This window comes from Pristis pectinata, chromosome 1, assembly GCF_009764475.1.
Source record: "Pristis pectinata isolate sPriPec2 chromosome 1, sPriPec2.1.pri, whole genome shotgun sequence".
NCBI classification, from domain to species: Eukaryota; Metazoa; Chordata; class Chondrichthyes; order Rhinopristiformes; family Pristidae; genus Pristis; species Pristis pectinata.
This window is the reverse complement of record NC_067405.1, coordinates 141,507,415-141,522,322: the sequence shown is the minus strand read 5'-3', so window position 1 is coordinate 141,522,322 and position 14,908 is coordinate 141,507,415. Positions and strand designations below refer to the sequence as shown.

General features: G+C 46.3%; 1 protein-coding gene across 30 annotated transcripts in view; it reads right to left on the bottom strand.

The window, feature by feature from the left end:
- The window catches only part of nrxn3a (neurexin 3a), a 1,776,465-nt gene that overhangs the window by 170,605 nt on the left and 1,590,952 nt on the right, over nt 1–14,908 (bottom strand). The gene's annotated exons all lie outside the window — the stretch shown is intronic.

Sequence of the window (14,908 nt, the reverse complement as noted above, 5' to 3'; positions counted from 1 at the left end):
ATGTTAGTTAGGAAGATAATCTGCTGCCATTACTTGATCTGGCCTGTACTGTATGTGTCTCTGGATTGAGTCTTAATCTCTGCTCCACCACACACCACTGAGTGAAGGATAATTTGGGGAAGGCAATAAATGCTGACTATATCCCACGAACAAATGAATTAAAAAAAACAGTCGATTCCTTCACTGACCCTGCTACCAGTAAAAGCATTTTCTCCTTATTGATTCAATTAAACCTCCTCATTATGCTGAATAAATACTAAATCTCCCCTTAACAAACAGAGGGACCATCTCCAATAGTTTCCATTTGTACAGCCCCTTCAAGCTAGTGAAAGAATCCAAGCCCATTCAAGATCACGATCTGGCACCGGGTGAGTTGCCACAGGAGAATGAGGGCTCGGTCAAAGAGGCGGAGGAGAAGGGAAGGAGGTGGAGAGGAGTTGGGAGATGGAGTCCAGAACCTGCAGCCCAGACTGCTGAAGGTACAGCCACCAATGTTGGAACAGTTCAGTTTGGGGGTGCCAGAAATGGAGGAGTTCAGAGGGTGGGGAGTCTGGATAATTACAGGAAAAAGTGGTGGCAATACCGTGGAGGGATCTAAAACAAGGATACACAACCAACACAAGCAAATAGGAGAAGGAGTAGGCCATTCAGCCCCTCAAGCCTGTTCTGCCATGCAACGTGATCACGACTGATCTACACCAGGCCTCATCTCCTCTTCTGTGCCAGTTCCCCGTAGCCCTCAATTCCCTGATCTTTCATAAATGTATCTACTTCTTCTTCATATACACTCAACGACTTAACCTTCACGACCCTCTGAAGAAGAGATTTCCAGAGAGTCGCTGCCCTCTACGAGATGTTTTAAATGACCAGCCCTTAATCTCGTAACTATGTCCCCTTGTTCCTGACTCTCCCACCAGTGGAGATATCTCAACATCTACCCTGTCATGCTCCCTTCTGCATTTCAGCGGGATCACTCCTCGATCTTCAGCCGGTTGAGTTCCCAGACCCTGTGGACAATAAGCAGCCTCTGACACCCCCAACCCACTTCTCCCCGATGTAAGGGTGAAGTTTGCATCCTAGGTAACTACGAGGACTGATTTCCCATCTGCAGCGCCCTCCACGCACTGACAGCACAACCCCAAGCTGCATCCACGCACCATGATCTTGAAATCCACTGAGCCAACCGTGAACAAAATACATTAAGAGAAGCTGTGTATTTTCTGTTGGAACCATGCAGCGGTGTGTTGTAAACAAAACAGTCATGTTTTATTTAAGTTCAATTCCCAGAGATTTTTGAACAGAGATTTTACCCCATGGCTAACAGAATAAAAATGCTTGAGAACCTTGTCTATCGGGCAAGCTAATGCAGTTAAAAATCAAGGCCAGCAACTTGTACACTGCTGGAGCACGGGAAAAATGTCTCTCACTCTGCAGGGCAGTTGTTGCAGGCTGGGTATGGGGCAGTACCACAGACAAGGGTGGCCTCTATCATCCGCCAACCCCGTTCCAGCTGGTACTCCCCCTACCCCGAGAGATTTCCCACCCCTCATCCTTGCCAGTAATCCTGCGTTCCCCTTCCTCCCACAACTCTACTCTCAGCTTTCCCACCCTCTCTCCAAAGTGCTGCTCCCCCGCTTGCAACCCCGACACCACCCCACCCCCACTTCTGTCTCAGTGGGTCGCTCGGATCACAGGGTTGTGGGTTCAATCACCACACCAGACACTCACAAGCATAATTAGCCTGACAGCACAGGGAGTGCTACACTATCAGTGGTGCTGTCTTCTGGATGTGTGGTTGAACTGTAGTGCAGTCTCCTCCAGACATTTGCAAAGGGGACTGTTTCAAAGGGGAGAGCTGTGGCCAGCATTTAACCAAAGCTGGCTGTCTGCTCATGATCACACACTGATGTTGTTGGAGCAGCAAACAATCTGCCGGAAGAGCTTAGTGGGTCGAGCAGCATCTGTGGGAGGAAAGGAATTGTCGACGTTCCGGAACTGAGAGTGGAGAGGCGCGATGGCCAGTGTAAAGGGGAGAAGCGGAGTGTTAAGAATGGAGTCCGAGGTGATTGGTGGACTTAGGAAGGGTGTAAGTTATTGTTGGAGCCTGCTACGCTTAAATTGGGTGCTGTGTATCCCACATTACAAGTGTAGTGGTTAGCGTAACGCTATTACAGCGCCAGCGACCCAGGTTCAATTCTGGCCACTGTCTGTAAGGAGTTTGTACGTTCTCCCCGTGTCTGTGTGGGTTTCCTCCGGGTGCTCCAGTTTCCTCCCACGTTCCAAAGACGTACGGGTTAGGAAGTTGTGGGCATGCTATGTTGGCGCTGGAAGTGTGGCGACACTTGCGGGCTGCCACCAGAACACTCTACGCAAAAGATGCATTTTACTGTGTGTTTCGATGTACGTGTGACTAATAAACATATCTTATCTTAAACAGCAATGGATTAGCAGTAAAGTACGTTGAAACGTGAAAGGGATAAGACTAAAAGAATTTTATGTCACAGGTAGACAGGGTGGTGAAAAAGACATTTGGCACGCTGGCCGTCATCAGTCGGGGCATTGAGTAGAGGAGCTGGGACATTATGTTGCAGTTGTATAAGTCGCTGGTGAGACCGCACTTGGAGTAGTGTGTATAGTTCTGGTCACCGTTATAGGAAGGACATGGTTAAACTGGAAAGGATGCAGGAAAGATTTAGGAGGATGTTGCCAGGACTTAGAGGGCCTGAGTTTATAGAGAGAGGTTGGCCAGGCTAGGTCTTTATTCCTTGGTGCGTAGGAGAATGAGGGGTGACCTTATGGAAGTGTTTAAAATTATGAGAGGCATAGATAAGGTGGATGGTAACAGTCTTTTCCCCAGGGTAGGGGAGTCCAAAACCGGGTGGGGGGGGCATAGATTTAGGGTGAGAGGGGAAAGAGTTAAAAGGGACCTGAGGGGCAACTTTTGGTGGTGAGTATATGAAAGGAGCTGCCAGAGGAAGTGGTTGAGGCAGGTACAGTAGTATCATTTAAGAAGAACTTGGATAGGTATATGCAGGGGCGGGGCTTAGAGGGATATGGGCCAAATGCAGGAAATTGGGACTAGCTGGGTGGACACCATGGTCAGCACGGACTCATTGGGCCGAAGGGCCTGTATTGCTCTATTACTCATTACCACCCTGTGCTTCTCCATCCCATTTCCTTTCTTCCTCTCATTCACCTTCCCTTTTGGGTTTTCTCTCCATCAATGCACTCCAGTAGGCATCCTCTTCCAGTTCTCCCTGCAATGCAAATCCTCACTCGATCCTGTGCCCCCCCCCACCCCCACCCAACACTGATCCCTCTCCTCCCCCCACCCAACACTGAACCCTCCGCCTTCCCCTCACCATCACCCAACATCAGCCCTGCTCCTGCCCCCCCCATCACTCTTCCCCCCTCCCGCCACTGTCTGCTGATCCATCTTCCCTTACCCCAGCTCTACTCTGAACCCTCTGCACTGCATTTAAGATGATGGAAGGGTTTGTCTGGGGCTTCATTGCTTGGCATTTTACAGAGAACGTTCCCTTAACTGTGACCATGCGACTTGTTCCATTGGGGATGTGAAAGGATTCCCTTCATACCAATGGTACAAGGAATGTAGAGGTGTACAAGATGATAAGAGGCATAGATCGAGTGGACAGTCAGGGACTTTTTCGCAGGGCGACAATGGCTAACACGAGGGGACATCATTTTAAGGTGGTTGGAGGAAGATATAAGAGGAATGTCAGAGGTAAGTTTTTTACAAAGAGAGTGGTGGGTGTGTGGAACGCACTGTCTGCGGAGGTTGTAGGAGCAGATACATTAGAGACATTTAAAAGACTCTTAGATAGACACATGAATGATAGAGAAATAGGGGGCTGTGGGAGGGAAGGGTTAGATAGAGCTTAGGGCAGGATGAAATGTCGGCACAACATTGTGGGTTGAAGGGCCTGTACTGTGCCGTAGTGTTCTATGTTCTGTGTTCCTGAATGCAATATAACATGGATTATTTTTTAAATATGAAATTCAAAAATCCGCAGATGTTGGAAATCTGAAATAAAAATAGAAAATGCTGGAGATATTCGGCAGGTCAGGCAGCAGTTTTGGAAAGGGAAACAGGGTTAACACTTCAGGTCAAAGACCCTTTGTCAGAACCACCTTCAGCTTGCAACATGAACTCTCTCTCTTTCCAGGGATGCTGAATGAGTGTGTTGAGTATTTTCTGTAGATTAATATATAATTTAAGTTTGACAGAGGCAAATAGAGTGACTGGGGCTGAAGTAAGCCAAAAAAAATGATAACATGTCCTCCAGGTTAAATCCAGAGGGTTCTGTGGGAATGTTTTACGTTCGAGTGAAGCCAACAGCAGTCAGCAAGCAGCCCGGAGGTATCAGTGTGTACAAGGCTGGGTTATTTATAGGTAAACTCCCGCTTGATAGTACAGTGTTTCTGCTTGTAAGTAATTTAATATGAATTGATTCTGCTTGGATCAATCTAGCATTTCACTGCTGTAATTATGGAGTAGTTTACATTGTGCAGATGGATCACATCATGCATAGGATACAGAAAGTGCTCGGCGATGTGTTTTATCCTTCACCATAAGCTTTACATATGCAAAGCCATTTCACTGAGCAGTCCCTTGCTGGGAAAGTGATGTGTTTGTGCACTATTTTGAAAACCTGCTACACTAGGCTATTTCAAAGCAGATTACTGCTCATCAATAAACAATGTGAAATTTATAGATTATGTTCTGTTGTCACAAAACATTATTGTCAATCTTAATCCCACCCTGCTCTCCCTCAGTTTCTCTCAAAATGGAGAATTTCTTGCAGAGAGTGTGTGCCTGTGGTTAGGGAATGGCAGCACTGTAACTTGGCATTAAGATCCTTCTCCCTGCCAGTCAAACATTCTGAAACTGGAAAGGATGACCCTTCCTAGTGCACTGAGTTTCCATCTTAAGACTGCACACTGCTTTGATGACATAGAACATACAAGTCGTTGGTGAGACCACGCTTGGAGTATTGTGCAGGGTTCTGGGCACCCAGCCACAGGAAAGGTGTCATTAAGGTGGAAAGGGTGCAAAAAAGATTTACGAGTATGTTACCGGGACTGGAGAGCTTGAGCTATCAGGAGAGGCTGGAACTGTTTGGTGTGGGTACTGGCTTATTATTGTCACATGTACTGAGATACAGTGAAAAACTTAGTTTTGCATGTCATCCTTACAGATCATTTCAAAACATAAGTATTCTGAGATAGTGCAAGGGAAATGCAATAGCAGAATGCAGAATAAAGTGTTACAGTTACAGAAAAGTGCAGATAATAAGGTGCAAGGGCCATGACGAGGTAAATTATGAGGTCAAGAGTTCATCTTCAACGTACAAAAGGTCCATTCAAGAGCCTCATAACAGCAGAATAGAAGCTGTCCTTGGTGTGTGCTTTCAAGCATTTTTTGGTGTGTGTTTTCAAGCACGAGGAAAGCACCTGGCCCAGATGGTGTCCCGGGTCGCGTGCTCAGACCTTGTGCTGATCAGCTGGCAATCTTCTATGAGATTGAGGGGTGACCTTATAGAGGTTTATAAAATCATGAGGGGGCATAGATAAGGTGGATGTTCAAAGTTCTTTTCCCAGGGTAGAGGGATCTAAAACTAGAGGGCACAGAAGTAAGGTGAGAGGGGAAAGATTTAAAAGGGACCTGAGGGGAAAGTTTTTCCACACACAGAGGGTGTGGATATATGGAATAAGCTGCCAGAGGAAGTTGTAGATTGCAATGTTTGAAAAGCAGGTACATGGATAGAAAAGATTCAGAGGGTTATGGGCCTAATGCAGGCAAATGGGACCAGCTTGGACAGACATCTTGGTCGGTATGGATGAGTTGGGCTGAAGGGCCTGTTTCCCATGCTGTGTAACTCTCTGGTTCTTTGACTAGTGGATACTGGCCATCTGCCCAACTGGTCAGCAGTAATGCCAAACTTAAAAAGTATATTGTTGGCTGAAAAGCGATTCAGGAATTAAAATCAAAAGAGAATTTGCAAGGCTCTATGTAAATCAAAGTTTTTTTTTAGTCCCACTTGTCCTGAAAGACATGCATGGTATTGAACCACAGTTTGAGCAGCGAATGCATCCTCCATCCACTTTCGAGACAAAGAGCTTTTCATTCTATTTATCCATTGGCAGAGCTGGCATCAACTTGATCTCCAATTGCTCCTAACCCGGACTGCTTACTAGGTTAGTCAAGAAGGCAGTTTAAGAGTCAGCTGCACTCCTGGAGGCGTGAAGTCACATTTAGACCTTATGGTAAAGGTGGCATTAATAAACCAGTGTGTTTTTTCCAACAACCGCTTAGTTTCCTAGTTACCAACTAGATTTTTATTTAAAGGCTTGAATTTAAATTTCCCTGCTGCAGAGGTGGAATTTTTCACCGGATCAATATTCCACACTTGTGGATGGCTGTGCAGTGCCCCATTTTCACAACCACAGCACACTGAGGTTCTGCAAAATGTCTGCAAGCAGAAGGCCCCGGGGACCAAAGGCCAATGGTGGCTTCCTTTGAGTTTCAGTGCATTAGGACACAAAGCTCTGATTAAAGGGTCACGCTGCAGCTAAATGTGGCCGGGAGAGTCTCCCTTCGGTTGAACGATTGTCACTGCCTCTGCTGGGATTGGACTCCTTCCGGTCTGATGGGTGGCACAGGAGCACAGCTGGTAGAGCCGCTGCCTCACAGCCCCAGGTTCAATCCTGACCTCCGGTGCTGCTTGTGTGGAGTTTGCACATTCTCCCTGGGTGATCACGTGGGTTTTCTCCGGGTGCTCCAGTTTTCTCCCACATCCCAAAAACATGCAGGTTGGTAAGTAAGTTGGCCACTGTATGTTGCCCCTGGTCTGTAGGGGCAATATACTGTGCCCCTATAAACTAGGAGCAATATTGTTGTCGCCAGACACCTGGGTTCAATCCTGACCTTGGGTACTGATGTAAGATCAGTCTTCCGAAGAGTGAACACGAGGAAAGCACCTGGCCCAGATGGTGTCCCGGGCCGTGTGCTCAGATCTTGTGCTGATCAGCTGGCAGAAGTATTTGTGGACATATTCAACCTCTCCTTGCTTCAATCTCAGGTTCCCTCCTCTTTTAAGAAGACCACTATCATCCCGGTACCAAAGAAAAGCAAGGTAACATGCCTCAATGACTACCGACCAGTGGCTCTGACATCCACCATCATGAAGTGCTTTGAGAGGTTGGTCATGGCACGCATCAACTCCAGCCTAGCAGACAACCTGGACCCATTGCAATTCGCCTATCGCCGAAACAGGTCTACAGCGGATGCCATCTCCCTGGCCCTTCACTCAGCTCTGGAGCATCTGGACAGTAAGGACATTTACGTTAGACTATTGTTTATTCACTACAGCTGTGCCTTCAATACAATAATACCAAGCAAGCTTGTCACCAAACTCCGAGACCTAGGACTCAACACCTCCCTCTGTAACTGGATCCTTGACTTTCTAACAAACAGACCACAATCAGTGAGGATAGGCAGCAATACTTCCGGCACGATTATTCTCAACACTGGTGCACCTCAAGGCTGCATCCTCAGCCCTCTACTCTACTCCCTATACACTGATGACTGTGTGGCCAGATTCTGCTCTAACTCCATCTACGAGTTTGCAGATGATACCACCGTTGTAGGCCGTATCTCAAACAGTGATGAATCGGAGTACAGGAAGGAGATAGAGAGCTTAGTGGAATGGTGTCATGACAACAACCTTTCCCTCAATGTCAACAAAACTAAAGAGCTGGTCATTGACTTCAGGAAAGGGGGCGGTATACATGCACCTGTCTACATCAGTGGTGCTGAGGTTGAGAGGGTTGACAGCTTCAAGTTCCTGGGAGTGAACATCACCAACAACCTGTCCTGGACAAACCACGTGGATGCCATGGCCAAGAAAGCTCACCAGCGCCTCTACTTCCTCAGGAGGCTTAAGAAACTTGGTTTGTCCCCTTTGACTCTCACTGACTTTTACCGATGCACCACAGAAAGCATCCTATCTGGATGTATCACGGCTTGGTACGGCAACTGCTCTGCCCAAGATCGCAAGAAGCTGCAGAGAGTTGTGGACACAGCCCAGCGCATTACGGACACCAGTCTCCCCTCCTTGGGCTCTGTCTTTACCTCTCGTTGTCTTGGTGAAGCAGCCAGCATAATCAAAGACCCCACCCACCCGGGACATTCTCTCTTCTCTCCTCTTCCATCGGGTAGAAGATACAGGAGCCTGTGGGCACGTTCCACCAGACTTAAGGACAGCTTCTACCCCACAGTGATAAGACTATTGAACAGTTCCCTTATACAATGAGATGGACTATGACCTCATGACCTCACGATCTACCTTGTTGTGACCTTGCACCTCATTGCACTGCACTTTCTCTGTAGCTGTGACACTTTACTCTGTACTGTTATTGTTTTTTTAACCTGTACTACATCAATGCACTCTGTACTAACCCAATGTAACTGCACTGTGTAATGAATTGACCTGTAAGATCGGTTTGTAAGACAAGTTTTTCACTGTACCTCAGTACAAGTGACAATAATAAACCAATACTGTCTGTGTGGAGTTTGCACGTTCTCCCTATGACCACATGGGTTTCCTCCAGGTGCTCCAGTTTCCTCCCACATCCCAAAGGCATGCAGGTTGGTGGGTTAATCGGCCATTGTAAATTGCCCCTCGTGTGTAGATGGGTGGTAGAATCTAGATGGGAGCCATTGATGTAAAGAACATTGATGAGTGCCATTGATAAGTAAAGGAGAAAAAAAAATCAGATTACTGTAGGATAAGTGTAATCGGTAATTGGTTTATTATGGTCACATGTACCGAGATACAGTGAAAACCTGTTGTCTGTGTGCCATCCTGACAGATCATTCCACCAACTAAAGTTGGTAGAACCTTAGGAGGGAGTTGAGAGGAATGTGGAGAGAATAAAATGGGAACAGTGTAGCATTAGTATAAGTGGGTGCTTGATGGTCAGCATGGACTCGGTGGGCAGAAGGTCCTGTTTCTCTCCTGTATAACCTGATGACTGATCTTCAGAACATTCAAGCGTAATGACTGCTGGTTAAATTGCTCAATCCAATCAATTTACCTTCACTGTTCTGCATGTACACTTCACCTCTATTCAACCCCAGCAGAGCTAAGTTCAGGATCACTGACAATGTTAATTGGAAAGAGAAATGCCATGCCATTCCCTTTGATATCATTAGAATTTTTAACTCCCCCAATAAAACACTGCAGTTGGATTGTGTCAGAAAGATATCTTAAAGAGGAACTCATCCTTCTGAGAATCAATAGTAATAACATGAAATGAATGAAATGGCGTTATTATTTTACCCCATACCCTCTTTTTGTTTTCCGTCCCCTCCTGGTGGAGTCTTGGTGGAGATGGTGTTGCATGGGGAGCAATCATTCATCTCCACACCCAACAATCCGTTCCTCCAGGGTGAATCTGACCTTGTAGCCGAGCCTTGCCCCCGTGTTCAAGCACATACAGTTACCAACAAGGAATGGGTAGAATAGGAGTGGGATATCAACTTTCTCAAGCCTATTCTTACATTCAGTGAGATCGCTCAATCCACCTGCCCACGGCATTCCACCCTCAGTACTCTGATCAAACAGAGTCCCACTTTTCCACTGTGTGAAGAAGTGTTCTAGTTTCCGTCCTGAATGGTCTACTCGGCTATATAAGTCCGAAACTACCCGAGCAGCCTGTCGCAAACAGGGGAAGGAATCTTTTTCTATCCACCTCAGCATGTCCTTTAAAGAGGTCCTACTTTGAGAGATGCAGCATGGAAACAGGCCCTTTTACCCACTGACTCCACACCGACCATCACCCAGCCATTCTACCATTCCTCTCTCAATCTACCTCGTCATGGCCCTTGCACCTTATTATCTGCCTGCATCGCACTTTCTCTGTAACTCTAACACTATATTCTGCATTGTGATATTGTTTTTCCTTTTGTACTAACTCGATGTACTGATGCATGGAATGATCTGCATGGATGGCACGCAGACAACAGGTTTTCACTATCTCGGTACATGTGACAATAATAAACCAATTACTAATTACACTAATCCTACATTAATCTGATTTTTTTCTCCTTATTTACTTATCAATTGCTCCCAGATTCTACCACTTATTTACATACTAGAGGCAAGTTACAATGTCCAATTAACCTCCCAACCCGCTTGCCTTTGGGATCTGGGAGGAAACTGGAACACCTGGAGGAAACCCATGTGGTCACAGGGAGAACGTGCAAACTCCACACAGACAGTACCCAAGGTCAGGATTGAACCCAGGTGTCTAGCGCTGCATGGCAGCGGTTCTACTTGCCGCCCTGATATCTCAGTCAAATCTCTAGTGAACCTTTATATACTGGGGTATACAAGTCAAATATGTGAGGTCTCTCCTCAACTCCTATGGTGTTGGCCTAAATTATTGGACGACTGAAAGTGTGAGTTTTGTGTAGACATGAGTTCACGCCTCAACGTGGAATTGGGAAAAAAAAAATATTTAATTAAATAATTTTGGAATGGCGAGTCAGCATCCATAATCTATAATTGTGAAACTACTGTGTTTGTTCATTAATGTAGCATGGTATTGTAGCGGTTAGCGTAACGCTTTACAGTGCCAGCGGCCCGGGATCAATTCCTGCCGCTCTCTGTGAGGAGTTTGTACGTTCTCCCCGTGTCTGCGTGGGTTTCCTCCCACATTCCAAAGACGTACGGGTTAGGAAGTTGTGGGCATGCCAAGTTGGCGCCGGAAGCGTGGCGACACTTGCGGGCTGCCCCCAGAACACTCTACGCAAAAGATGCATTTCACTGTGTTTCGCTGTACATGTGACTAACAAAGATATCTTATCTTAAGTCAGCAGTTGGGTTTTTACAACAATCCAGTGGTTTCAGGGCAACATTCCCTCCCTCCCCCGCACCTGCCCATCACTATCTCTTACCTGCATCTACCTATCACCACCCTGTGCCCACCCCACCTCCCCTCTTTTGTCCACCTATCACTGCTCTGCTTTTCCCTCCTATATATTGGGCTTCCCCTTTTCCTATCTTCAGTCCTGAAGAAGGGTCCTGACCCGAAACGTTGACCGTCTGCTTTTCTCCATGGATGCTGCCTGGCCTGCTGAGTTCCTCCAGCATCATCATGTTTTTCATGTATAAGTTATACTAATTTATGTAATTTATGTTTGCAATGTACTGTGCCGCGGCTGCTAATTTTCTTGGCATTTATACCATGACAATAAATGAACTTGATGGGGATTGCATCCACCACCCAACCAGAAATGGCGTCATTGCTAAGCGAAGGATTCTTCTTCTCTCTGATCCTCCCTCATTTCCAAAATGTATAATGGAAGAAAAATATGGTCCAATGAATGATAAAAGCATGTGGTGTCCCTTTAAGAAGGCAATGTCCCTTTAAGAGCTTCTCCCCTCCAGCCTGTACAATGCAGGCAGTGGCTGACACTGATGCACATTCTGTGCTCTGGATGCAATCACCAGCTTCCAGTCTCCCTGTGCGAGGCTCCCAGTCACAGCAGCAGGTGCTGTGGAGGCATGATTGTCAGTGACTGGATCCTGCTGACAGGGGGTGAGTGCGCTCATCGCCATTATTACATTTTTATAAGTTAGCGCAGGAATTATCCTTGGCTGTTTCCTTTCAGCTTTTGGAAGGAAGTTCTCAGAAAGGCTCAGCTTAAAAAGGAGGAATGAATGCACGTTATTAAATCCACAGGATGCCCCAAAGTGCTGTGCAGCCAGTGAAAAATTTCTAGATGTTTTGTTGGTCTTCTGACGCGGGAAAACACAGTGGCCTGTTTCTGCACAGTAAGATCCCACAAAACGCAATGCAGGGAAGGCCAGAAAATCAGAAAATGAGGAATAAATATTGGCTGGGATACTAGAAATAACTCCCCTGATCTTTTACATCCACTTGGGAGACGAGACAGGTCCTGACTGACAGACAGTACCTCCCAACTACAGCACTCCCTCAGAAGTGCAAGACAGAATTAGCTGCTCAAATCACTGTAATAGGGCTTAAACACATTCCTTCAAGGATCGTAGAGGAGACTGACCCTTTAAGATAAGAATTACTCTCTCCCAATGAATTAGGTGGGTGTACATGTCACCTCATTTGGTATCGGATGACTGGCCTTGAGTAAGGCGAAGGGTGAGTGCCATTGGCCGGGTCCTTGTGTCAGCTGTGGCTCAGTGGGTAGTGTTCTCACCTCATCATGTTGTGGGTTCATGGCCTATTCTAACTGTGACAGCACAAATATGTGGATCAACATTCCAGTGAGGGAGTGGTAACGTTCGAATTATCGCAGCACAGAGGGCCATTCAGCCTAACATATCTGTCTGGCTCCAGGTAGTTTCTATCCAAAACATTATTCTCTTTCGAGTGAACACTAAACTCCCTGTTGAAGAGTCTGATTGATTCTGTTTCCCTCCTCTCCCCACCAAACACACACACACACTCCCATACATACTCCCATATACACTCACACATGCAAACATGCACAAATACATACAGACAGAAAGATACACAAACACAGACACACACACATCCACATATACAGACACATTTCATTATACACATGCATAAACACATACACAAATACACACACACAGTGCATTCCCATACACACACAAACATGTACAAAATACATACAAACAGACACAAAGATACACACACACTCACACACACAAGCAGCGAGTACACTACCTTCAACAGAAAGAAGCATTTCTTCACGCCCACCGTGCAACCTTTTCCCATTTGACTTTCAATCTGTGCCTGTGCTCCTTGAATTGTCACTGGGAACACCTTCCCTCCATTCACCATCTCTAAACCAGCCATGATCTCATAAACCTCTCAACCTGGTAATGTGGATTTTCAGATGAGAAGCTAAACTGATCCCCCACCTCCATCACCTCTCCACCACCACCACCCCTACCCCCCCAGTGCTCTCTCAGGCGGACGCGGAGAGTAGATATCCTTGGTGTCCTAGCCACGAGATACCCTCAATCAACGTTGTTAAGACCAGAATGTCTGGTAGTGGGATCTCACTCCATTACAGGATTGACTAAACTTTTAAGGTATTTTACTGGCTGTAAATAGCTCATCCAAGTTCTGAAAAGGATGTAGAAGGTGCCATAAATATCTCAGTGTTTCATTTCTTTTCAAGCTCAACAGTGAAAAATGTAGTGGATATTTTTTAACAAAAGCTGTATTGATCCCCAGAGCTTGTGAGAGAGACTTTGCAGGAAACAATATGTTATTTTTATTGCACAGCATGAAGCTGAGACTCTATCGCCCCTTGTGACTTTTCTTCTTAAGTTCTAACATTGAAGGCTGCAGTTTTGCACCTGAAGTGTAGAATGTTCCAACTTAAACTGACATTTAATCCCCTCCTCAATGAAGAGTGACTGAGAAGCAAATGGTTGGAAAACTTTGGCGTAACTGTCGTAACGAAAATTGAAAAAAGAAGATTAAAGAGTAAGTTGGCCAAAATGAGAGAGGCAATCTTCTTTCCATGTCTTCAAAATTCAGCCAGGGGAATTGTATGAAAATCTATCAATCAGTGGGGCTTTTGGAGGATATATTCAATCGGTACCAGAAGTGGTATGGAGTCATACAGCGTGGAAACAGGTCATTCAGCCCAACTCATCCCTGCCAACTGTGTTGCCCGCTGAGCTAGTGCCACCTGCCCACATTTGGCCCATAGTCCTCTAAACCTCTCCTATCCATGTACTTATCTCTCTCTCCGTCTTATCTCGTGTTATTTTCTCTCTCCTCCTGATCTACCCGCTTCTTCCTACACTCACCCCAGCCCCCGTCACCCTCTTTCCTCACCTCCACCCACTCCATCTGCTCACCCCCCCACCCCCCTCACTTGATTCCATGCTCCACCTTCCTCTCCTATCAGCTCCCACCATCTGCAGCCCTTTGTAACCTCCACCTCTCACCTCCCAGGTCACATTTCCTTCATAGTTAGGGTGAATGCACACAGTCTTTTTCCCAGGGTTGGGGAATCAAGAAATAGGGGGCATGGGTTTAAGGTGAGAGGGGAGAGATTTAATGGGGGCCTGAGGGACATCCATGTAGCTGTCCAGATGTCTTTGATGGATGAAGAATTGAGATGCCTCTCTGGTGGCCATCAAACCTCTTCCATTAAACGGGATTTTTTTCCCCTCAGCAGTCTTGATCTCCCCCCAACATTATGTTTGGCATCGTTTCCCAAACCAAACTTCAAAGGAAACTGTGGTACCCCAAGACGCTCACTGCTTGCAGGACAGGAAGCCTGTTCACCATGTTAACACCATTGCCAGCAGGTTAATAAGGCATAGATGGGAACATTCAGACTGAGTTCTTCAGGAATTACTGCTGTTAGGTTGTAGCTTTCAACAAGGCAATGTAGGCAGTTCTAGATTTATTCTCACTGTTTTATCACACGTCTAATGGCTCATGACCATTAAACGTTGGCACAGTTGGACTCACAGTTGAGGCGCTGCCTCAAGAAGGCAACGTCCATCATCAAAGATCCCCACCATCCGGGCCATGCCATCTTCTCGCAGCTACCATCGGGCAGGAGGTACAGAAGTCCGAAGTCCAACACCACCCCGTGTAAGAACAGCTACCTCCCTTCGACCATTCCGTTCTTAAACCAACCGCCACAACCCTAATCACTACCTCAGTATAGTAACACCATGACCAGTTTGATCACTTTGGACTAAAACCGACTTCATTTTTTTTTGTTCTACTTATGTTCTTTCTTGTAAAAATTGTGTATAATTTATGTTTTACTTGTGAATGCTGCTTATCTGATCCTATGTGCCTGTGATGCCGCTGCGAGTAAGTTTTACACTGCACC